This window comes from Schistocerca nitens, chromosome 2 (assembly GCF_023898315.1).
Source record: "Schistocerca nitens isolate TAMUIC-IGC-003100 chromosome 2, iqSchNite1.1, whole genome shotgun sequence".
Lineage (NCBI taxonomy): Eukaryota > Metazoa > Arthropoda > Insecta > Orthoptera > Acrididae > Schistocerca > Schistocerca nitens.
In genome coordinates, this window is record NC_064615.1 from 458709444 (window position 1) to 458735703 (window position 26260).

At 40.9% G+C, this 26260-nt stretch overlaps 1 protein-coding gene across 4 annotated transcripts in view; it reads right to left on the reverse strand.

Annotated features, from left to right (window-relative positions):
* Positions 1 to 26260, reverse strand: part of LOC126236343 (protein brunelleschi) — a 253243-nt gene that overhangs the window by 220165 nt on the left and 6818 nt on the right. For all 4 annotated transcript variants that reach the window (XM_049945571.1, XM_049945572.1, XM_049945574.1 and 1 more), the window contains one exon: positions 6042 to 6151. The gene's annotated coding sequence lies outside the window, so the exon portion shown is untranslated. The remainder of the gene's footprint in view (positions 1 to 6041; positions 6152 to 26260) is intronic.

A 26260-nucleotide genomic window follows, 5' to 3' on the forward strand; every position in this document is an offset into this window, starting at 1 on the left:
GGCTTCTTTAGTTCTGTCCTGAACCAAGTAATCACACTAAAAGGGGGGTTAGCCCTATTAGTGGTTTGTTCTTTTCGTCGCCTTTTACGACTGGCAGAACATACCGGAGGCCTATTCTTTTCCCGGGCCTCCACGGGGGTTATTATTATTATTATTATTATTATTATTTACAGTTTCTGTTGCTATAACAGGTAACTTGTAGAAATAGCATAAAAGGTGCAATACAAAATAGGGAAGAATATGATGAACAGCCACATAGGAGAAGAAAATCATTGCTCCAAACCACATCACAGGAGAGGAAGACAAGTTGCAGGAAAGGTTTAGAGTTACCACAAGATGAAAGATGATATTCAAGTTGTACGATACTGGCAATGATAGGTCCTTAAATAAAAGACCAATGAACATGGCTAAACTTGAAAGAATGTAGAGGGTACAAAAAGCTTCTCTCCAACGTGTTTTCAGAAAGTAATTGAAATTTTGTAATTTCACATGTTGTAGAGCTTGATTTGTGTATTTTTTCATTGTTGTGTTGGCTATATAGCATATTCAGTCTGTTGTCAACTTACACATAGCTTACAGGTGCAGTATCAGCAATTATACGTTTTTTATAAAAATAGATCACAGAACTACTACAAAATTTTTCTATAAGAAAGAAGCAATATTAAGTCTTAGAAATGTTAAATATTGCTTTTAGTGAGTCTTATATGAGTACAACTAAGGTTCACAAGTGGTATAAGCATTTAGAAGAGGTCATCAACACGCTGACAATCATAAGTACCCTGGACATACCATCACATCAGAAATCAATAAATCATGGGAAAAGTAAAAGAAATGGTCATGTATGATTGCTGAATCACAATCAGAGAAATTGTTTATAGTGTTGGCATATCAGATGGCATATGCGAAAAAAAATTTTTGCAGATACTTCTGGTATGAAACGCGTGAAAGCGAAAGTTGTTCCAAAATTTTTGAATTTCGAAGAAAAACAGTGGTGAAGGTAGGATCCTCACAAGTTGCTAGATGGTATCAACAACAATGCAGAACTATGAAAAAAAGTCACAACTGGTGACAAAACTAGGGTTTACGGATATAACACTGAAATGCTCCATCATACCAGTGAAAGCACTATGGATTGCCAAGACTGAAAAATCTAGACAAGTGTAGTCAAATACGAATGCTATGCTCACGGTGTCAGTGCACCATGTGTTCTCAACTCATAGTCAAACAGTTAATAAGGAGCACTACTTACAATTGCAACACTGTTTGCATAATGCAATCTGGGGAAAAAAAGCCATGCGCACATTTATGGTGAAACAATTTAGGGTTTTTGCACCATTGGTAATGCACCTGCTCTCATTTTTTTTCCTGTTCATGAATTTTTGGCTAAAAAAAATACTGTACTGATACCTCATCATCCAGTCACCAGACATGTGACATGTGATTTTTTTCCTGTTTCCAAAAACAAATAAAATTACACTACCATTGTTTCACGAGTATAATCAGATTAAAAATGCATCACAGAAAGATGTTTTGGGGATTGGATAAAGCTTTGAACTAAGTGTATAATATCTAATGAGGATTGTTTTGAAGTAGATGAAATTGATGTAGATGAATAAATGAATATTTTCTAAAAAAATTATATTATTTTATGAATATATCTCTCATACATTAGATATAGTGGGAATTAGTGAAGTTTGGAGGCAGGAGGAACAAGACTTCTGGTCAGGTGACTACAGGGTTATAAACACAAAATCAAATAGGGGCAATGCAGGAGTAGGTTTAATAATGAATAGGAAAATAGGAATGCGGGTAAGCTACTACAAACAGCATAGTGAACCCATTATTGTGGCAAAGATAGACACGAAGCCCACGCCTACTACAGTAGTACAAGTTTGTATGCCAATTAGCTCTGCAGATGACGAAGAAATTGAAGAAATGTATGATGAGATAAAAGAAATTATTCAGATAGTGAAGGGTGACGAAAATTTAATAGTCATGGGTGACTGGAATTCGGTAGTAGGAAAAGGTAGAGAAGGAAATGTAGTAGGTGAATATGGATTGGGGCTAAGAAATGAAAGAGGAAGCCGCCTGGTAGAATTTTGCACATAGCATAAGTTAATCATAGCTAACACTTTGTTCAAGAATCATAAAAGAAGGTTGTATATGTGGAAGAATCCTGGAGATACTAAAAGGTATCAGATAGATTATATAATGGTAAGACAGAGATTTAGAAACCAGGTTTTAAATTGTAAGACATTTCCAGGGGCAGATGTGGATTCTGACCACAGTCTATTGGTTATTAACTACAGATTAAAACTGAAGAAATTGCAAAAAGGTGGGAATTTAAGGAGATGGGACCTGGATAAACTGACTAAACCAGAGGTTGTACAGAGTTTCAGGGAGAGCATAAGAGAACAATTGACAGGAATGGGGGAAAGAAATACAGTAGAAGAAGAATGGGTAGCTCTGAGGGATGGAGTAGTGAAGGCAGCAGAGGATCAAGTAGGTAATAAGACGAAGGCTAGTAGAAATTCTTGGGTAACAGAAGATATATTGAATTTAATTGATGAAAGGAGAAAATATAAAAATGCAGTAAATGAAGCAGGCAAAAAGGAATACAAACGTCTCAAAAATAAGATCGACAAGAGGTGCAAAATTGCTAAGCAGAGATGGCTAGAGGACAAATGTAAGGATGTAGAAGCGAGTATCACTAGGGGTAAGATAGATACTGCCTACAGAAAAATTAGAGAGACCTTTGGAGATAAGAGAACCACTTGCATGAACATAAAGAGCTCAGATGGAAACCCAGTTCTAAGCAAAGAATGGAAAGCAGAAACGTGGAAGGAGTATATAGAGGGTCTATACAAGGGTGATGTACTTGAGGACAATATTATGGAAATGGAAAAGGATGTAGATGAAGATGAAATGGGAGATACGATACTGCATGAAGAGTTTGACAGAGCACTGAAAGACCTGAGTCGAAACAAGGCCCCCGGAATAGACAACATTCCATTAGAACTACTGACGGTCTTGGGAGAGGCAGTCCTGACAAAACTCTACCATCTGGTGAGCAAGATGTATGAAACAGGCGAAATACCCTCAGACTTCAAGAAGAATATAATAATTCCAATCCCAAAGAAAGCAGGTGTTGACAGATGTGAAAATTACCGAACTATCAGTTTAATAAGTCACAGCTGCAAAATACTAACACAAATTCTTTACAGACGAATGGAAAAACTAGTAGAAGCCGACCTCGGGGAAGATCAGCTTGGATTCCGTAGAAATGTTGGAACACGTGAGGCAATACTGACCCTACGACTTCTCTTAGAAGCTAGATTAAGGAAGGGCAAACCTACTTTTCTAGCATTTTTAGACTTAGAGAAAGCTTTTGACAATGTTGACTGGAATACTCTCTTTCAAATTCTGAAGGTGGCAGGGGTAAAATACAGGGAGCGAAAAGCTATTTACAATTTGTACAGAAACCAGATGGCAGTTATAAGAGTCGAGGGGCATGAAAGGGAAGCAGTTCTTGGGAAAGGAGTGAGACAGGGTTGTAGCCTCTCCCCGATGTTATTCAATCTGTATATTGAGCAAGCAGTAAAGGAAGCAAAAGAAAAATTGGAGTAGGTATTAAAATTCATGGAGAAGAAGTAAAAACTTTGAGGTTCGCCGATGACATTGTAATTCTGTCAGAGACAGCAAAGGACTTGGAAGAGCAGTTGAACGGAATGGACAGTGTCTTGAAAGGAGGATATAAGATGAACATCAACAAAAGCAAAACGAGGATAATGGAAGGTAGTCAAATTAAGTTGGGTGATGCTGAGGGAGTTAGACTAGGAAATGAGACACTTAAAGTAGTAAAGGAGTTTTGCTATTTGGGGAGCAAAATAACTGATGATGGTCGAAGTAGATCTGGTGAATATTGTGGAAGTTCAAACTATTTAGACTTTAAATCACACACTTGATCATGAGTATTTGTCATTTTTACAAGTCAGACCATTTTCCACAGTTTTTCATTCAGCTGATCCAGGAAACAAATTTAGTTGTTAACATTTATTGTGTTTCCCTTTGCAATGCAATCAGTAAGAAGAATTCCCACCTGTATCCCAGAAGTAAGTGGTCATAAGCTTTCTAGCAGATTAAATCAAATGAGCCTCTTTTGGTTTAGGGCAACTACTTTCACCCACTGCATTGACTGCTGTTTTGTTTCCAGGGTGAAGTAATGGAGCCCTGCCTAATTCACAGTTACAACTCAAGAAACAAAATAAGTTATATTTCTCTTAAAATTACCTAAACAGTCACTATAAATTGGCTTCAGTATTTAGTTTGGTCAACATTTAGCTAATGCACCATTTTACTCAGATAAGGCTTTTTGTGCAAGTATCTTTTGTGGTAAATTACACCATACCCTTTCTTATGGTTTGCTTCTACTGTTTCATACAAGTTACAAGTTGACTGTCCAATATCACACTCTGTAATTTCTTAAAGTTTCCATCTATGGTTGTAGTTATTAGGATGTCTTTCACATGGATCATCTTCCAAAGAAGTATAGAGACTTTTCAAATCTGCTGTTAATTTCATAATTGTTGACAATTAAGAAACAGACTCATTATAAACCTTCACTACTTTGGATTAATTTCCCACTGGCAATACACCCAATGGATTATCACCTAATTAATGCTCTAGTCCACTTGTTGCAATGTGTAGTAATGGAAAATACTTTTTTCTTGTCATGGTAGTGTTTTATTCAGTTTCTGCTGGGAAATGATGGCATTAATTGTTTGTTTACTGCACCACAAAATACATACTGATGTGGCAGGGGGACCCAAAAGTGAAGGTATGTCAGTGAGCTCAATGTGAACAGAATAGTTAAGGTAACCATCCAGCAGGTGGAAACTGACACCAATAAATGATGCTTCAGGTGTGGAGAAAGACCACTTAACTTTTATGACAGATATGTTGAGATAATGCATCAAATTAAGAACTATTGCTCTGTGTTAAATTTAGACAGGCTACGAGAGGATGGAGAAGGGGAAATGACTGTGGATTCCACACATTTGCTAACTTTGTTAAGTTCTTAAAACAATTTTCATAGTCAAAAATAGTAATAAATGGAAAGCAACAGTTTGCTTTTGTTCTACAATATTACTTTTATTGCTAACCGGTTTTCGGCTTACAAGGCCATCTTCAGACATAGTAGTTTCTTTTAGTGAGTGTGCAAATGTCAGACTTGCTAAATACATAACACAAATCAGCAATTATAACAACATATTTGAGTATGATACTAATAAAATCTACTAGCGTAATATGACCCATAACAATTAGAAATCATACTAGGGTATAATAGTGTGCAGCTTGATACAATGTATTAGCATTTAATTATTGTAGAAGGATAGTATTTGTTGTTTCAGAGGCACCTGGGTATTCGAGAGATGATGGCATGGAAGCAATGGAGTGAGTAACGAGTATGCTGGACAATGGGCAATGCACTGTGGTTTTGGACTGTTGCAGAATTACGTCCAGAAGATCTCCTAATGATAAGCACAGAGCAGCATCATTATTATATTATTCCAGAAGATGATGAAAGTCATTAGAATTGTAAACTATGTACAGTTCTCAGCCCATTTGTTGTAGTTAGCCCCCAAGTTCAAATTAGTCTGAGATAACTGTCAATCAACTGATGTTCACCACCTGTGTTGTGTTTCATCATTTCTTACACCTAAAGAGGTTACCTTATATTGGTGGACCAGAGTGCATTCTGAAAGGTAAAAGTAAATCTGTAAGTGTGTGCCTCCCTAAAAATTGGGAGTAATCTCTGTAGGAGTGTGACATAATAGTCAAACATTCAGCTGCTGCATTATTATTGGAAGCTCAACTGAAGCTAAAGTTAATATTTACCAAATAGGCAAGAGTTGTGCTCACTTACACCTGTACACAAAAACTTCTGAAAAACAATAAATGAGAAGCAATAACCACAATGACAACAAAAACATCAGCCACATTAAATGTGTATATTAAAACCACTACTGTGGAACTCTCACCTTTTAACCCATGTTACAATATGTTTACTTTGCATCTTGTAACCATGAAGCTTTGAGTGACACTTGCCAAGGGCACTAAATATACTCCAACATACATTGTTACAAAATACCTGCAAAAAATCGTATGAGTCAATTAAATTTTGGTCCAATAACAAAAAAACATAGAAGCATTATCAGCATTAACACTCAGCATATGAGTAAATCTAATTGCATTTTCTTGCAAATACAGTAAAAATATTAAATGAGATTGTGGACAGTTGTGAACACTGATACAAGAACTAGACATTTCCAGTCTTATCTCAATTTTTTCCTGTAACCTCCTATAACAAAGATGATTTGTGTGTTGGTGCAAGAACCAGACTGCTCTACCAATTTCATGAATAATTAGAATATAAAAGGAGCTACCAGAGTTTGTTTTAATCATTTCATCTGGGAGCACCCTTGCAGACTGTCTCAGGAGTTGCTACCGAGACTGCACAAGATATATTTCCTGTAACATAGTATTTTGATAGAAGGTTAAGGAAACTGAAAACACTGGAGTATTGTTACTTAACTCTGAAAAAAACTATTAGTAAAACTACCTGCAGATATCTTTTGTGAAAGGCTGTTGTGGGTATATAACACTTGTACACACTGGAAAGATGTGAAAATCATTTTGTTTAATGTAAAACCATGCGTGTTTTTTTTTTTTTTTAATGAAATTGTGAAAGGAAAGTTCAAATCAGGATGATTAGCATGTTTACTCATTGATACAATCTAAGCTAAGTTATTAGTTTTTGGACATCTACATCTACATTTATACTCCGCAAGCCACCCAATGGTGTGTGGCGGAGGGCACTTTACGTGCCACTGTTATTACCTCCCTTTTCTGTTCCAGTCGTGTATGGTTCGCGGGAAGAACGACTGTCTGAAAGCCTCCGTACACGCTCGAATCTCTCTAATTTTACATTCGTGATCTCCTCGGGAGGTGTAAGTAGGGGGAAGCAATATATTCGATACCTCATCCAGAAATGCACCCTCTCGAAACCTGGCGAGCAAGCTACACCGCGATGCACAGCGCCTCTCTTGCAGAGTCTGCCACTTGAGTTTGCTAAACATCTCCATAATGCTATCACGGTTACCAAACAACTGTTCAGCATAGGATAAGAATGTCAGTCATCATTTTCTGTAGAGTCTTATGAAAGATCTTGGAAGATTGAAGAAAATGATATGTTGACGTCCCAAGTATGGCAAGTATGGACACAGCTCCTTTCCCTGTGACAGGACCTTTGTTGTAATCAAAAAACCAAAAATGAGACAATATATTTTGTCAAAAGAGTACTGCAGGTGGATACAGATAATGTCACAAGTTTGATGTTCATGAAACTACACCAACTGTTTTTAGACTACACAGCTTGTGACATTCTCCTGCTTTATTTCTTCGTTGACAGTCCTCGGTGTCTACGTACTGCATTGTTATACTGGCTGAAAAATGGGAGGGGGAGGGGGGGTGTTAACGTTGTAGATGACAGTTGCACAGTTGCATTTTACAGTTCTTTATTTTCACTGTTCACAACCCCCCAATATCACACATTTATATGGCCAGTTGACTATTGGTAAATGTTAAGCCTCATTAATAAGTTGCAGGCAAACATTAGCATACTGCTACAGTAGTTTGCTGTTAAATATCTATGAGCAGTAAAAACCTAACCACACAGTTCACAGTTCTTGCAGAATAATACGGTACGTGTGACACTATTTCTCAAGAAAACTGAACAGGCACTGTCATAGTTTTAACACACGACCTATTTGTGTTACACTAATTCCACAATTAAGTTGATGCACTGATGTTACTTGAAGCAGTACATAATTTCCCTCTGAAAATCTTATGTGGACTGACTGTCTCGAGACCAAAAATCGGGCCTTTATATATCCTCACAATAATAGGCACTGAAACTATACATTGTGCGATGTTTAATTTACAGAAATTACAATTAAAACATAACTCATTCAATTAACTGAATACATTGAAAAATTTACTCCGTTGAACAGTTTCTTCTACCACCAAGGTTATGCAGAATTATTTGTTTAAATAAAGAAAATAAAGATATACTTACACAAAGTCTGCTTTTAACAAATCTGGTAATTCTTTTGGAATTAAATAAGGGCTGGCTTTGCTTACATGTTTTCATATAGAGCCAAATAAATTCTTAAAAAATCCTAGTAGTAGTTCTTCTAAATGCTTATAATTAGTACAGAATTTATATTTGTTTATAAGTCAACAACAGAATTTAAGTCACGAAACAATTGCAGATTTCGCCCTATAATAAAAGATATTAACTAGGAATAGTCAAAATAAATTAGAAAGCTAATTACATACACAAAACTAAGCACAAAATTAGATCTAGTGCCATATTTCTTAAGACTGAGGGCCAACCTTTCTCTTTTATGAAAATGCAGATTATTAAAGGTAATTAGTCAAAAATGAAGAAAATGAATTTAAGGAGGCAGATGGCAAAACAAGAGAGGAAGTAAAAACATCCCAGCTTGCTTTGTCACAAGCTCACATCAAAATCTTATTCGATACAAAAGTTAAACTCATCAATGTTCACTGTTGATCACATCATAATATGGATATATTGAATAAAATATCAATGGACTGTTATGAAGTGTCTGTGCAATTACCTTGATGAGGTGTACTGTATGTTGTTTTGAAATAAAGCATGAGCTACTCTTTACTTCTCCCATGCAGCAAGTTACTCACATGGGAGTGAGTTAAAACTCAGCACACATAAGGGGAAGTATGTTAAAGACATAGATTCAAATGATCTCCCATTACTCTGTGATTCTACAGCAAATTGTTTACCAAAACAAGAAAAAGAACTCTAACAGTCATACAAATAAACTAACACAAACCAACTTATATTCATTTTAATTTCTATATTAGTATTGTTTCTATCAACTGATGTAGATGATCCTCACATTTTCTATATTTGACTTTTTTAATTGAGCTTTTAGTGACCTCGTTTTATAATGTCTGATTCTTGTGCCAAGCCTTTCAGTTACTGCATTTTTTAATCTAGCTAATACTGATTTAATTAGGGACTGGGCCATAACTCAATTTTGACAAAGACTGAAGAATGAATGAACTAAATTATACTGAAGAAAAAATTCACCATATCAAATAATACATTAATGTTGCAAAGCACTATCAATCACACACTGCTCCTATCCAGACTGGATGCTTATGGTGTATAGAGGGGTCTGTAACGAATGGTCTCACTTGTATCAATCAGAGGACAGAAACAACACATGATGGGAGAACAAGCTGTTCAGATATAACACCAATTACATCAGGAATGCTGCAGGGCTCAGCCTTAGGCCTCCTCCTCTTCCTTATCTTTAGTAATGACCACCAGAACACCTACCCTCAACAATACATGCATTATTCGCTAATGATACAAACCACCTCTCTTGTAACATTTCTTCACAGCAGATGCCAGCTGACTTAGTTGACAGCAGTTGAAAGTCTCTTGTACTGGGTCTATGATGATAACCACTTACTTACAGGGGGAACTCCCCAATGCAACCCCCTCAGATTTAGTATTAAGATGACCCAGTGCACAGCTTGTCAAAAACTGAACACAGATCGAGCATGAAAATAGGAAGATGATGTACTGAACTGTGAAACAATGAATTGCCCATACAGTAACTGATATATCTGTTCAATGTATTCAAACTTTTGTCCAAGTCATGGTGCAACGTTCGTTTGAAATGCTGAAATGTAAGGAAGGAACATATAATGGAAGTTGTTTCTGCATACCTACTCTATTAGCAGCAAAAAGAAAGTGGTTCTCGAAAGGAAACCGTAAACATTTGATGACAAGGTGACAAGACAACCAAATCCTCCACTGTAGAACACAATTAGTGCATCATGCATGACACTGATGACAATATGTGTGTCGTATGATAGAAATCTCTTATCGATACACTTAACTTGTATGCCTGGTGAGTGAGTGGGAGGTACATCTCCTTGCTGCTTTAGATGTTTGTATGAATGTGAATGTGATCACTCCCAAAGACATTATAAACACATAACAGTTTATGACAACATAATGTAATTGGATAGATAAAAAATCTACTCACCAAGCAGCTGTAGAACAAACACACAAAAGAAGATTACAATTAGGCAATCTTTTGGAGCCAGTGGCTCCTCCTTCAGGCAGAAAGGTTGAAGGGGATGAAAGAAAAGGTTTGGAGAGGTCTAGGCAAAGTGATAGATTTTGGGAAAGTCACCCACAACCACAGGTCAGGGGAAACTTACCGGACGGGATGAGAACGAAAGACTCAGGCTCAAGAAAGGAAAGACTCAGGCTCAAGAAAGAGTCTTTCCTTCTCATCCCATCTGGTGCATCTTCCCTAACCCATGGTTCTGGGTGACTTTCCCTAAATCTACCCCTTTTCCTAGACCTCTCCTGTCCTCTTCCTTCACCCCTCTTCCTTCCCTTTCAACCCTTCTGTCTGAAGAAGGAGCCACTGGCTGTCCAAACCCACATGGCATTTTATATACTCTGAGGTGTACTATGAGATGTACATTGTCTTTCAGAGACTTCATGAGTTGTTGAATTTTTTGCTGAAGCCCTGAAGACCAAATTGACTTTACGCCTCTTTAAGTGCTGCCCGTTCTTTCCTGTTACTGAGGCACAGAACGGCAAAAATACAAGCTTCTTTGTGCTCTCCTCAGGGTCATTATGCTTACCTGTTTCCAGAGGATGGCTTACGAAATCTAGTGGTTGATGTAGCCATTTTCCTTAAATGCTTTCTGTAAGTGGTTCAGTTCCCTTGGCAAGTTTTCAGCATCTGAAACTGCTTCTGCTCAGTGTACCAAGGAACTCAGAACAGAATATTTCTTAACATCCATTTTCCTTGTGGCAGACGAGGACTTCAGGAACAGTGAGGCACCATTTGTCTCTACCTCCACTGTGAACTTCATATTGTCATGGATGTTGTTGATGTGGTCCACGAATTCTCCTAGCTTTGCATGTCCATGAGACCAGACAGCGAATGTGTCATAGATGTCATGGTAAAAGCAGCTAGGCTTTGCAGGATCTTAGTCCAGGGCAATTTCCTCCAAGTGCTCCATGAACAGGTTGGTTATAACTGGAGCTAACAGACTCTCCATTGAGATGCCATCCATCTCGTGAAAATATTTTCCTTCGTGCATTGGAAGATTATGGCAGGCATGTAACGAAAACATTACCTTATCTTGTGCTGGAGCAAGCATCAGTGACTTCACAGAAGGCAGCATGGCTATACATGAAGTCTCAAAGCTTTTGAGCCAAAGAAACAGGTGATAGCAGACCCACAACCAATTATATTGATACAGGGAACCACTGATAAGAAATATATATTTAGTGCTTTATAGGTATACACAGTGTGCACCACATAACAATCAATGGAGCACACTCACCAATTACAAAGTGATGACTGTCAGTCTCAGTGCATGCATGGCAATGGGGCGTGAAGGTCTGCCGCAGTCTGTCAAAGATCCCTGATGTATTTTGTACCAGGAACAGGTATCTTGGACCCTAGCAAGCAGGTCTTCAACCATTTCTATGAGGGTTTTATACAGCAACATCTCAACGTAACACCAAAGCAAAGAAGTCCAGAGGCGATAGATCTGGTGATTGCACTGGCCATGGGACAGGATTTCCCCTTCTATTCCAATGATGAGGGTATGTGTTGTCCAGGTGCTTGCAGACATTAACATCAAAGTGGGCTGGTGCACAGTCATATCGAAAACACATCCTTTCACGGACAAGGGGTACAGTCTCCAAGAACTGTGGCAGCACATCTCACAAGAACACCTGGTAACATGGACCTGTCAAATGTAGAGGCAGCAAATAAGGTCCTGTTAGGTGATCTTGGACAATGCCCGCCCATTCATTGACAGAGAATCATTGCTAGTGGTCACCGATGTGGGTGGTATGGATATAGTCCTCACTCCAGACATGTCTCTTGAAAACACCATTTCGAATGAGTGAGTCCTCATCCGTGAACAATACAAACTGTATGCAGTTCAGCACCACAGCATCATGGTGGATAATCAATAGACAGAAGTGAATACTATGCTCAGAATCCATTGATGCGAGTGTTTGCACATGTTCACTACAATAGGGGTGTAATATCGGTTCCACCAGTACGATCCTTCGAAGTGCAAGTTGATTGGTGCTTACTGTTGGGTGGTCAGCAAGACAATCCAACACCATCTCCTCAAAGTCTGGTGTTGAGACATGTCTTTGGTAGGAACCTTGGAGAGCTCTCTGTTTCATGTACAACCCCATCTCTCCTAAGTTGGTATCCATGGAGATAATATTCTCCCAGTTAGGATGATGCCTGTTGGGAAAGCATTCTCTGTACATCCATGCTTATTTATGGTTGGCTGGTTGATTAAAGGAGGGGGGGAAGGGACCAAACTGCAAGGTCATTGGTGCCTTGTTCCCAGTAAAATAAGTACACTATGGAAAGAAGAAAAGAAAGGAGACATACAGCACAACAACTGGAGAAATGAAGAACCAGAAGAATGACAACCAACACTACTACGGACAAAACATGAAAACCACAGACAGAAGCAAGAAACAGATAGAAGGGGTAAAAACAAAAGAGCAGATGACCGCGGCTGGCCGACCACAAGAATAAAAAGGAAAAGCCTGCCACTCTGCGACACATTAAAAGAGCCACCCTAAATGCTTTAGAGTGCAGAACACAAAAGGACAAAGGACATGCGCTAATGATATAGAATGACAAAACCCACCATCACGAATAAAACGTGAAACTAAATTAGCCGATGAGGTGTTGTCAGCTAAAATTAATGGCAACGAGTCCGTTAACTGAAGGGTCCATCGCAGGGCAGCCAAAGGAGGACAGCTCACCAAGAAATGGGCCACTGACACTGAGGTGGGTCATCACAGTCAGGAGGTAGCTGTGGGTCACCCAAGGGTGGAAAATGTGGAGCCAGCAGAGAACCACAAAGTCCCTGTGAGGGGCCCGCACGGAGGACTGTCACACATTCATAGTCTCCTTAATAGCACAGAGTTTGAGAGTTTGTTGTGTGTGCTGAGGTTATGCCACTTCATCTCCCAAAGCTGCAAAACCTTGTGGTGTAGTACTGAACGCAGGTCAGTTGCAGGGAAGTCGATTTCCATAAGCGGTTTCCACGTAGCCTCTTTGGCCAGCCTGTCAGCAAGTTCATTGCCTGGGATTCCGACATGACCTGGGGTCCAGACAAACACCACTGAACGACTGGACCGTTCGAGGACATAGTGGACTCCTGGACGGTCGCTCCAAAGGAAGAGGTCAGTGGCTTGTAGGGTGCTCATGGAGTCAGTACACAGAAGAAACAACTGCCCAGGGCATGAATGGATGTGCTCAAGAGCACAAGATATAGCCACTTGCAAGGCCGTGAAAACACTGCAGCCATTGGGCAAAGAATGCTGTTCATTATGTCCTCCATGGACATATGTGAAGCCAACGTGAGCATCAGCCATTGAGCCGTCAGTGTAACCACTTGTGGCCTTGATACATGTCAAGAATCAAGAGGAAGTGGCAGTGGAGAGCGGCGGGGTTAACAGAGTCCTTAGGGCCATATGAAAGATCCAGGCGAAGCCGCGGACCAGATGTACACCACAGAGGAGTACGTGAATGGATCTCAAGTATAGGTGGTAAAGGGAAGGACTTCAGTTCAGAAACAAGGGATCCGACATGAACTGCAATTGGAAGCCCAGACCTGGGCCACCATTGCGGGAAATGAACTGCCATGGGTGGGAAAAGGAGACGGTGATTCGGATACACAGGAGAACTACAAACGTGTGCAACGTAACTGGTGAGCAGTTGTGCAAGCATAAGTTGCAATGGAGGGACTCCAACCTCTGCAACGATGCTGGCCACTGGACTCATCCTAAAACCTAGTGTTGCTAGGTGACGACCACAGTGGTGCACTACGTTGAGTAAATGAAGTGCTGTGGGCACCGCCGAACCATAAACCACACTCCCATAGTCAAGGCGGGATTGAACAAGGGCTTTGTAGAGCTGCAGCAGCATAGAGCAATCTGCACCCCAGTTGGTGTTGCTCAGGCAGCGGAGGGCATTAAGGTGCCGCCAACACTTCTGCTTAGCTGACGAAGGTGAGGAAGCCAAATCAAACGGGTGTCAAAAACCAGTCCTAACAATCGATATGTCTCCACTACAGTGAGTGGATCGTCATTAAGGTAAAGTTCAGGTTCTGAATGAATGGTATGATGCCAACAGAAGTGCATAACATACAACTTTGTGGCTGAAAACTGGAAACCGTGGGCTACAGCCCATGACTGCACCTTGTGGATGGCTTCCTGCAGGCGCTGCTCAGCAACACCAGTACTGGTGGAGCAATACGAAATACAGAAGTCGTCTGCAAATAGAGAAGGTGAGACAGACGGCCCTACAGCTGATCCTAGACCATTAATGGCCACTAAAAATAAGAGACACACACAATACAGAGCCTTGCGGGACCCCATTCTCCTGGATATGTGGTGGAAAAAATGGGAGGCACCAACTTGGACACAGAAAGTATGAAGTAACAGGAAATTTTGGATAAGAATCGAGAGTGGGATTCGCAGACTCCACTCATATAATGCAGCAAGGATATGATGTTGCCAGGTGGTGTCGTACGCTTTTCGTAAATAAAAAGACGGCAACCATGTGTTGGCATCTGGAAAAGGATATTCGGATGGCAAATTCGAGGGACACAAGATTATCAGTGGTAGAGCAGCCCTTGCAAAAGACGCCCTGACAGGGAGCCAGTAGGCCACGTGACTCCAGGACCCAACCCAACCACCAACACACCATACATTCCAGCAGCTTATGAAGAATGTTGTTGAGGCTGATGGGCCGATAGCAATCCACATAAATCAGGTTTTTAGCGGGTTTGAGTACCAGAATGAAAGTGCTCTCCCGCCACTGTGATGGAAAGGCACCATCGCGCCAGATCCGGATGATGATGACAAGAAGAAGTCACTTGTAGTCAGATGAGAGATGTTTAATAATCTGACTGTGGATCCGATCTGGCCAGGAGCTGTGTTGGGGCAACGTGCAAGAGCACTGAGGAGCTCCCACTTTGTAAATGGGGCGTTATAGGATACACTGTGGCTTGTAGTAAACAAGAGGACTTTCCCTTCCAGCTGCTGTTTGACAGTGCAAAAGGCTGGGGTAATTCTCCGATGCAGGGGCTCGAGCACAGTGTTCGGCAAAGTGCTCGGCAATCGCATTTGCATGAGTAGATAATACGACATTTATGTTAACACCGGGAACACCTGTTGGGGTCTGGTACCTGAAAACACGTTTGATCTTTGCCCAGACTTAGGAAGGTGACGTATGGCACCCAATGGTCGAGACATATCTCGACCAATACTCCGTTTCCATTGTTTGATAAGTTGGCGAACCCGGACATGGAGCCGTTTAAAGGCTATAGGGTGCTCCAGGAAATGGTGCTGCTTATGCCGCTGTAGAGCTCACCAATGCTCCTTAATTGCTTCAGCAATTTTTGGTGACCACCACGGGATCGCCTTTCGACGGGGGCACCCTAAAAAAAAGAGGGATCGCGTTTTCTGCCACAGAAACAATTGTTGTAGCCACCTGCTCAACTACCACATCGATGTTACTATGTGGGGGAGATACAGTGGTGACAGCAGAGGTGAAAGTTTCCCAGTCCACCTTGTTTAAAGCCCATCTGGGCAGGCGTCCATGGGCCTGATCCTGAGGCAATGACAGGAAGATGGGGAAGTGGTCACTACCACACAGATCATCATGTGCTTTCCAGTGGATAGATGGGCAAAGTCCTGGATTGTAAACTGGTAAATCAGTGGATGAGTAGGTACCACGAGCCACACTGACATGTGTAGCAGCCCCAGTATTTGAGAGGCAGAGGTTGAACTGAGACAGTAAAGTTTCAACATCTCTGCCTCGACCAATAAGCACGGTGCCACCCCACAAGGGGTTATGGGCGTTAAAATCTCCCAAAAGTAGGAAAGGTTTAGGGAGTTGACCAATCAGGGCAGTTAATACATTCAGAAATACTGCATCATCTGGAGGAAGATATACATTGCAGACAGTTATTTCCAGTGTTGTCCTTATGACAGCCACAGCTTTAAAAGGGGTTTGATGGGGCACAGTTTCACTACAGACTGAGTTTAGGACATAAATGCAAACTCCACCTGACACTTGATTATAGTCACTATGGTTCCTGTAATATCCCTTATAGGGGCGGAGGGCAGGGGTCCACATTGCCGGGAACCAGGTTTCCTGGAGGTCAATGCAGAAAGCAGGTGTAAAGCTTAACAGTTGATGTAGCTTAGCCAGGCAGTGGAAAAAACCACCGCAATTCCACTGGAGGGTGACGTCATCGTGAGACTGGGAAGGGATAGAACATTCAATGACGCAGTTTACGCCTCAGGGTCACCTGTTGCCACCGACTTTTTCCTCAGCAGTCTATACCCACTGTGTCTGAGGGTCTGGCAAGATCTAGGTCCTCCGCAGATGCCAGAATCCCCACCCCACCCTCAAACGCAGAGCTTGTAGGTAGTGGTAGTGTGGGTGCCACCACAATTCCCTAGGTCTTGGGGACCTTATTTTTGGATTTCTCTCACTGCTCCTTGGGTTTCCCTGGCTGGGAGGACTTCACTGATACAGTCTATGAGGCTGAGGATGAGCGTGAAGCCCTACGACCAGCTGCTTTTGGGCTCTTCAGCCACTGGCGGGTGTCATCTTTCCCACTAGCAGCAACCTGGGAAGGGAGTGACCCAGGGACCCCTTCCTAGCAAGAGGAGTTGAAGACTTACACTTCTCCAGCTGAGAAGTGGGGACTGGTGTCCCCAATGGTTGTGGAGGCAGTGATCCCGAGGTAGATGGTGCGGGAGCAACAGGGAGGGAAGTGCCCCCCCCCCCCACCATCAAGGGGGCAGGTGTAGTCTTCTGGTTCTGAGAGGCAACAGGAATGCGAAGAACTGATGGGGCGACAACTGTTCTCGTAGCGGTGGTGTAAGAGGAGGTCATAGCCACAGGGTGTAGGTGCTCAAATTTCCTCTTAGCCTCAGTTTAGGTCAGTCGGTCCAGCAATTTCTATTCCATGATTTTCCTCTCTTTCCGTAAAATCCTGCAGTCTGGCTAGCAAGATGAATTATGCTCTCTGCAGTTGACACAGATGGGAGGCAGGACAAATGGAGTATTGGGATGCGATGGACATCCACAAACTAGACATGTGACGCTGGAATTACAGCGGGAAGACATATGGCCGAACTTAAAGCACCGCATCAAGGAAGCGATATATGGCTCGATGTCACAACAGCAGACCATCACCTTGAACTTCCCAGGCAATGTGTCACCCTCGAAGGCCAAGATGAAGGCACCGGCGGCAACCTGATTATTCCTCAGACCCCAATGGATGCGCCGGAAGAAGTGAACACCTCGCTGCTCTAAATTGGTGCGCAGCTCGTCGTCAGACTGCAAAAGAAGGTCCCTGTGGAATATAATGCCCTGGACCATATTTAAGCTCCTATGGGGTGTGATGGTAACAGAAACATCCACCAACTTGTCACAAGCGAGTAATGCCCGTGACTGGGCAGAGGATGCTTTTTTTATCAAGACTGACCCAGACCAAATTTTGGACAACCCCTCCACCTCCCCAAACTTGTCCTCTAAATGTTCAACAAAAAACTGAGGCTTCATCGTCATGAAAGATTCCCCATCAGCTCTTGTACATACGAGGTACCAGGGCAAATAAGCTTCACTGCCAGCCTTAGCCTGGTGTTCCTCCCATGGTGGGGCCAGGGAGGGGAACAACTTGGCATCATATTTCTTAGCATTTAAGTCAGACTTTGCCCGCATACAGACTGCTGGTGGCAGACCATGAGCAAGAGATGATGTACTACGCTTCATGGCATGTCATCCGCCCTGATGCCACCCACTCCGACCACGGGCCCTCCCGGGTGCCACCTGGCAGGATGGCCATTTCTGGGAGTCCCGACGCCCCAGGGAGATGGGCATCTACTCCATGTCATACATCAAGAGTTAACGGCAGAGGTATCAGCAGAGCGATCCCTGTGTTGGCAGAGCTACAACCAACAGAGTACATGGTGGCCCCACCACAACCGACTGGCTACCGTGCTGGATACGAGATGCAAAGAGCATCAGGGGCCACAGGGGGAGCTTATTTATGGGCACTACAACCTGCCACCCCATACATTAAATGCCTGTTTACCAACTCTCGTGACAAGTAATGTTCCATCTCTGACTGTGTGTCATGCTCTGTACACAGTAACAAATCTCACCATGGATGCATCGTAAGCTGTCTGATGCAATGGACAGCTGACAGCATGAACAGTGGTCTGCAAGCAGCGCAGGTTAATGCCCCAGTGTGAAGCATGCAGTAGTCACGTCACATGTGCTATGTGCTAAGTTGTGTATGATATGTCTGACTGGTGGTCAGGGGTGTATGCTGCTTATCACCTGCTGCCCATTCCAGCATACAACAGACACCTGGAATCTTTGTGAGAATGTGGCAAAAGTGCATGTGCCATTGCAATACATGCACTGGGACTGGCAGTCACTGCTTTGAACAATAACTATGAGCTAGGTTGCTATTACAAGGTGTGTGCTGTGTATCCCCATAACACAATACTATCAGTTTTGGATCCACTATCAGCTGTCTCAAGTTGACCTCAAGGGTTTGAAACACCTTATATAAGGATGGTTGTACCATCCAAAAGACAGTCACCACTTGACAACAGTCAAGGAGTACTCAGCCAAAAGCTCATGGATTTTAAACTAGTTGGTGTGATTGGGAGCTCAAGAAAATTTTATCTGTACATATCAATGCAACAACTTGCATTCATATATCATTTACCTCTATGGGGTGGAACTGTGGTACAGCATCAAATACCTGGGGAAGCTGCAGGTTACGAAGGCTAATTGATTAATCTCACTAGCCTTCCTATTGTGCTGCCCTGGAGAGAAGAGGAGTCTACATTTTGGTGTTTAGAGCTGCCACTTTAACACTGATGTGGCCAAGAGATTATTTAGTCCTGCCAGCTTCGCCCTGCTGTGAGATAGGACACATCACACCAGACAGCAGCTGGATACAAACATGCACAAGCTAATTAATGGCTGTCAATCTGAGTCTGATGGAGTCACTCTCAGCTTTGGATTGAGAATGGATTGATGCAGCCATAGTAGCACAACAAATGTCATCACAGAGGATAATTATGGAGAGGCAACATCAAGGAGGTCGAAAATAATAAATTTTACTTGCCATCAATATACAGTATAGTAGAAATAACACAAGATTACATTAATTGGAAGAATATATAATTACATTTGGGGGCACACAATATGTGAAATTTAGTACATGGAGCTGCCACATCTGGCTTCAACAATGTCTCTTCCCCAGCTGGGTATCAAATCAAACACAACTTTGATGACAGGTACAGGTATGACATTACACACTTCAACTCTACGTCAGACTCATCAGTCTGTGACAAAGCAAGCTGAAATCTTTTAACCTCCTCTCTTGTTTTGCCCTCTGCCTCATTAATGTCATTTTCTTTTTATCTTTTGCCTAATTAGCATTAACATACATGAGTATAATCTGCATTTCCATAAAAGAGAAAGGTTGGCCCTCAGTCTTAAAGAATATAGCGACAGATCTAATTTTGGGCTTAGTGTTGTGAATGTAATTGATTTTCTAATTTATTTTGAGTATTCCTAGTTAATATCTTTTGTTGTTAATGAAATCAGTAATTGTTTCATGACTTAGATTCTATTGTTGACTTATAAACAGATATAAATTCTGTACTAATTATAAACGTCTGGAAGAAACACTACTAGGATTCTTAAAGTATTCATTTGGCTCTATTTGAAAACATATCAGCAAAGCCAGCCCTTAAATAATTCCAAAATAATTACCAGGTTTATCACAAGTATTGTTTGTATAACTACATCTGTTAATTTCATCATTTAAACAAATAATTTGACCTAACCCTTGTTCTAGAAGAAACTGTCAAAACGAAGGAGCTTTTCTATACATTCCGTTAATTCAATGAGTTATGTTTTAATTGTAATTTCTGTAAATTAAACATCAAACAATGTATAGTTTCGTACCTGTTATTGTGAGGGTATATAAAGCCCTGATTTTTGGTCTTGAATCAGTCAGTCCACAGATGATTTTCAGATGAGAAACCTGTACTGGTTAGATCAACAACAATGCATTATCCGTGAAATAAGTGTTACACAAATAGGCTGTGTTTTAAAACAATGACAGTATTGGTTCAATAGTGTCACATGTACTGTATTATTCTGCAAGAACTGTGTGGTTAGGTTTTTAATGCTCATAGATGTTCAACAGTAAACTATTGTAGCTGTGTGCTGATGTTTGCCTGCAAACTATTAATGGGCTTGTTGCTCAGTAACCCACGACCAGACATTTTCAACAGATGAAAGATCTGGAGAATGCCCTAGCCAGGGCAACAGTCGAACACAGTCCATATCAAGGTGTTTCAATCTCGTTTTATTTCGTTGGAAAGTAATGTCACAGATACCTTGAAGGTAAGGCATAGCAACTGGCCTTAACACATCAGAATGTCCATAAGGACTATGTGAACCTGAGATGATTAGTGTTGAGTACCCAATTGCATATCATGCTGTCTGGCAATGTTTGTCATCACAATCTTCCCACATGGAAACCACCTTCATGTTGCTCAAATTTACTCAGGCCTCATCCGATAACATGATGTAATGCCACCCCTGTGTCCAGTGTTCTTATTAGGCTCACAACTACTGGCTAGCGTCACACCTTTGCGAAGTCAAGTGAAGCTGCAATAAGGGTCGCCATACTGACCATCATCATAAGTGTTCTGCCAAAATGCAGATTTTCACATGGTAGTTCTCCAGGCTGTCCGGTCTTCTTTTATCCTCTTCAGATCTGAGTAATTTCCTCTTCCCTTTATGTCGTCTATCATCTTGTATCTCCTTCTTCCTCTCAGTCTTCTCCCACACACCAATCCTTCCAAAGCATCTGCTAGCAAGCACTCCATTCTCAATGAATGTCCCAACCAGTTCTTTTTCCTTCCTCTAACAACCTTCAGCAGACATCATCTCTCACCAACACTTTCCAATACTCTTCCATCACTAACTCTTTCCATCCAGCTTATTCTCTCCATTCTCCTCCACACCCACATCTCAAATGCTTCTAACCTTTTTTCATCCTCTTGTCTCAGCATCTATGTTTCTGCCCCATATAGTGCCACACTCCAGACAAAACATTTACCAAGACTTTTCCTTAGACCCTTATCTAATTTGCCACACAAGAGTCTCCTCTTTCTGTTGAATGCCTCCTTTGCTATGGCAATTCGAGTTTTCACCTCCTGGTGACATCTCAAGTCTTCAGTTATTGTGCTTCCACGATATTTAAATGCACTTACTTGGCTAATGGTAGATTGTCCTATTTTAATGTTGGACAGTCTGTGTCTTGTACTGGCGACCATACTCTTTGTTTTTGCTGTATTTATTTGCATCCCATATTCCACATAAGCTTCATTCAGATCATTCAGCATGTTATTCACTGTCCGCTCACTTTCTGCCACTAATACCATGTCATCAGCAAATCTTATACATTCTATTCTCTTCCAACCAATACATATTCCTCTTTTCCCATCTAAGCCTTTTGCAATAATCTCTTCAAGGTATGCATTAAACAACAATGGGGAAAGGCAACAAACTTGTATAACACCTCATCCAATGCTGCTTCCTTCTGACATTTCATTTCCAATCCTTATCCTTACTTTCTGGTGTAAATACAGATTCTGTATCAGTAGTCTCTCTTTCCAGTCCACTCCTTTCCTCTTCAAAATATCCACCAGCTTGCTCCACTGAACTCTGTCAAAAGCCTTTTCTAAATCAATAAAAACAGCAAAGATTTCTCTACATTTTTCCATATATCCTTCCCCTATTGTTCTTAACAGGCCAATAGCATCTCTTGCTTCTTTTCCTCTTCTAAATCTGAACTGCTCCTCTGCAATTCCTCTATCCAGCTTGCCATATAGCCTTCTATTCAACACTTTCAGTAACACTTTAGCTGCATGAGACATTGACTGGTGGTCCTATGCTCTTCACATTTTTTAGTATTTCTCTTTTTCTCTACTGCTATCAAAATTGTTGCATGGGAGTCCTAAGGCCATTCCTCTTTGTCATATATCTCATTATAGAGGTAGGCTATTTCTTTTCTTGCCTTGTTTCCCAGACTCTTCAACAGTTCTGCTGGCAAATCATGAATTCCACATACCTTCCCATCCTTCATCTCCTTCTGCAACTTTTCTACTTATGCTTCCAAGATAGTGAATCCCTTTCCATCTTCCTGCACATATTGCTCCTCTTCAACCTTAACTTCACTTTGTAGTTCATCCTCTTTATACAGACATTCAATATATTTTTGCCATCTGTTCAAAACCTCCTGTGATTTTTCTGCTAGAGTGCCATCCGCTCTTGCTATTTCCACATTATTCCTCTTTTTTTTTTACATTCAGAAACTATCTCACTTGCCAGTCTATATATCATTTCATACTTCCCCTCTATCTCCATTTTGTCGCATTTTGTTTCATTCATATTTCCCTTGCTTCAGTTTCTCTTCTTAATTCATTATTCAGTTCCCTGTGCCTCTTTTGCCTTTTTCAGTTTCTATGTTTTTCCACTTTCTCCACTTTTCAACATGTTTTCTGTTATCCATTCTTTCCTGGTACTTTGAGATATTCTAATTCCTATTACTTCTTTGGCAGAGTCCATGAGTCCTTCCCTCATTTTTATCAATCTGTCATTAACACTTTCATCAACACTACCTCTTTCCCATTTTTCCATAAATTTGTTTTACAAATCTGATGCCTTTCCTACCTCTTTGAGTCTTTCTATGTTTAGTTTTTCTTTCGCTTCACCTCTCCAGACTTTTTTTCAACTTCACTGGTATTTCTCCCACTACTAGGTTGTGGTCTGAATTTATATCCACTCCTGGATGAGTTTTGGCATTCTTCAAACAGTTCCTACACCTTTTTTGTATCAGGATGTAGACCAACTGATATCTTTCCCTATTCAAATTTGATATCCATGTGTAATATCTCTTTTTGTGGTGTTCAAATAATGTGTTACCCACTGCTAATGAATTTTTTTTGCAAAAGCTAATTAGTTGTTCACCTCCCTCATTTCTTATTCCTAATCCAAATTTTCCTACTGAATCTTCATCTCTTCCTTCACCCACCACTGCATTCCAGTCCCCCATGCTACTCTATCCTGTGCAAGTTTCTTCATCTCCCAGTACTTACTGCAGCCTACATACTTCTGAATCTGCTTAGTGTACTCATCTCTTGGTCTCCTGACGATATCCTTGTCTCTGATGAATACTTGCCATCAAGGAAAACATACTGAGTTCTATTACATAAGAAGTCTTTGAGCCAATCTCACATCTAGGAGCCTATTCCATATGCTCATACCTTTGTTAACAATCTGCAATGGGACACCATGTCAAATGCTTTCTGGAAATCAAGGAATATGGAATATGACTGTTGCCCTTCATCAATAGTTTGTAGGATGTCATGCGAGAAAAGGACAAGTTGAGTTTTGCATGAGCAATGCTTCCTAAATCCATGCTGATATGTGAACAGAAGCTTCTCTGTCTCGAGGAAATTTATGATATTTGAATTTAAAATATGTAAAAAAACTCTGCAGTAAACTAATGTTAATGACGCCTGTCCATTATTTTACCCTTCTTATACCTGGGAGTCTATCGTGCTTTTTCCAATCATTCGTGACTTTGCACTAATTTGTGATAAATGCAAGCTAAATAAGGGGCCAATGCTACAGCATATACTCTGTAAAATGGAACTGGTATTCCATTTGGACCTGACAACTTATTTGTTTTCAATTCCTTCAGTTGCTTCTTTACACCAGGGATGCCTACTATTATGTCCTCCATATGGGAATCTGTACAACTGCCATCTGGTTTCTGTACAAATTGTAAACAGCCTTTCGCTCCCTGTATTTTACCCCTTCCACCTTTAGAATTTGAAAGAGAGTATTCCAGTCAACATTGTCAAAAGCTTTCTCTAAGTCTACAAACGCTAGAAATGTAGGTTTGCCTTTCCTTAATCTTTCTTCTAAGATAAGTCGTAAGGTCAGTATTGCCTCACGTGTTCCAGTATTTCTATGGAATCCAAACTGATCTTCCCCGGGGTCGGCTTCTACTAGTTTTTCCATTCGTCTGTAAAGAATTCGTGTTAGTATTTTACAACTGTGGCTTATTAAACAGATTGTTCGGTAATTCTCACATCTGTCAACACATGAAAGGGAAGCAGTGGTAGGGAAGGGAGTAAGACAGGGTTGTAGTCTCTCCCCGATGTTATTCAATCTGTATATTGAGCAAGCAGTAAAGGAAACAAAAGAAAAATTCGGAGTAGGTATTAGAATCCATGGAGAAGAAATAAAAACTTTGAGGTTCGCCGATGACATTGTAATTCTGTCAGAGACGGCAAAGGACTTGGAAGAGCAGTTGAACGGAATGGATGGTGTCTTGAAGGGAGGATATAAGATGAACATCAACAAAAGCAAAACGAGGATAATGGAATGTAGTCGAATTAAGTCAGGTGATGTTGAGGGTATTAGATTAGGAAATGAGACACTTAAAGTAGTAAAGGAGTTTTGCTATTTGGGGAGCAAAATAACTGATGATGGTCGAAGTAGAGAGGATATAAAATGTAGACTGGCAATGGCAAGGAAAGCGTTTCTGAAGAAGAGAAATTTGTTAACATTGAATATAGATTTAAGTGTCAGGAAGTCATTTCTGAAAGTATTTGTATGGAGTGTAGCCATGTATGGAAGTGAAACATGGATGATAACCAGTTTGGACAAGAAGAGAATAGAAGCTTTTGAAATGTGGTGCTACAAAAGAATGCTAAAGATTAGATGGGTAGATCACATAACTAATGAGGAGGTATTGAATAGAATTGGGGAGAAGAGGAGTTTGTAGCACAACTTGACAAGAAGAAGGGACCGGTTGGTAGGACATGTGCTGAGGCATCAAGGGATCACCAATTTAGTACTGGAGGGCAGCGTGGAGGGTAAAAATCGTAGAGGGAGACCAAGAGATGAATACACTAAGCAGATTCAAAAGGATGTAGGTTGCAGTAGGTACTGGGAGATGAAGGAGCTTGCACAGGATAGAGTAGCATGGAGAGCTGCATCAAACTAGTCTCTGGACTGTAGACCACAACAACAATCAATTTATACAGTAGCTTCAAAGATTTTCGTTAATGATCCAAATAAATTTTACATTTCTCATATTCAGTTTGTGTTGGTGGTGATAAGACTCAAGTGGCATGAGTTTTGACTGTTGATGATCTTTAAATATTCAGCACAGGGCAAGGCAGATCACTTGCGTAACTCAGCAGCTGCTAGCAGCCCAAATCCATGGCATAAAACAAATGTAACAGAATTAGGATATAATGTTTAAGTGTCAAAGAGTTAAAAAAATTAATAGTGAATACATGACTGTTGAAAATGGAGTACCTAAGGAAATCCCTTTCTTTAAACTGTCAGTCTCTAATAAAACAGAGGTCATCATGTGAATAAAATACCTTACAAAGGCCTCAATATAATAAAATTAAGAAGCATATGATGCAACTTAGCATGTGCAGGGGTCACTGAGTCGCAGACAAGCATAGTGGGTTGGGTTGTTTGGGGGAAGAGACCAAACAGCGAGGTCATTGGTCTCATCGGATTAGGGAAGGAAGTCGGCCGTGCCCTTTCAGATGAACCATCCCAGCATTTGCCTGGAGCGATTTAGGGAAATCATGGAAAACCTAAATCAGGATGGCCGGACGCGGGATTGAACCGTCGTCCTCCCGAATGCGAGTCCAATGTGCTAACCACTGCGCCACCTCGCTCGGTGGACAAGCATAGTGAAAAAGGATACTGAATATATTCGGCCATCAGGTTAAGGTCTTCATCAGATGGAGAAAAAACATACACTTTCACACAAGCACAACTAATACACAGATGGCCACTGTTGTCTCTCGGCATTCAGGTCCGTCTGTGACTTTCACAAGCTATATGTTCAGTATTTGCCAATTAATTATCAGCTCTAACCTTAATATAAAACACTGATTTAGATAACA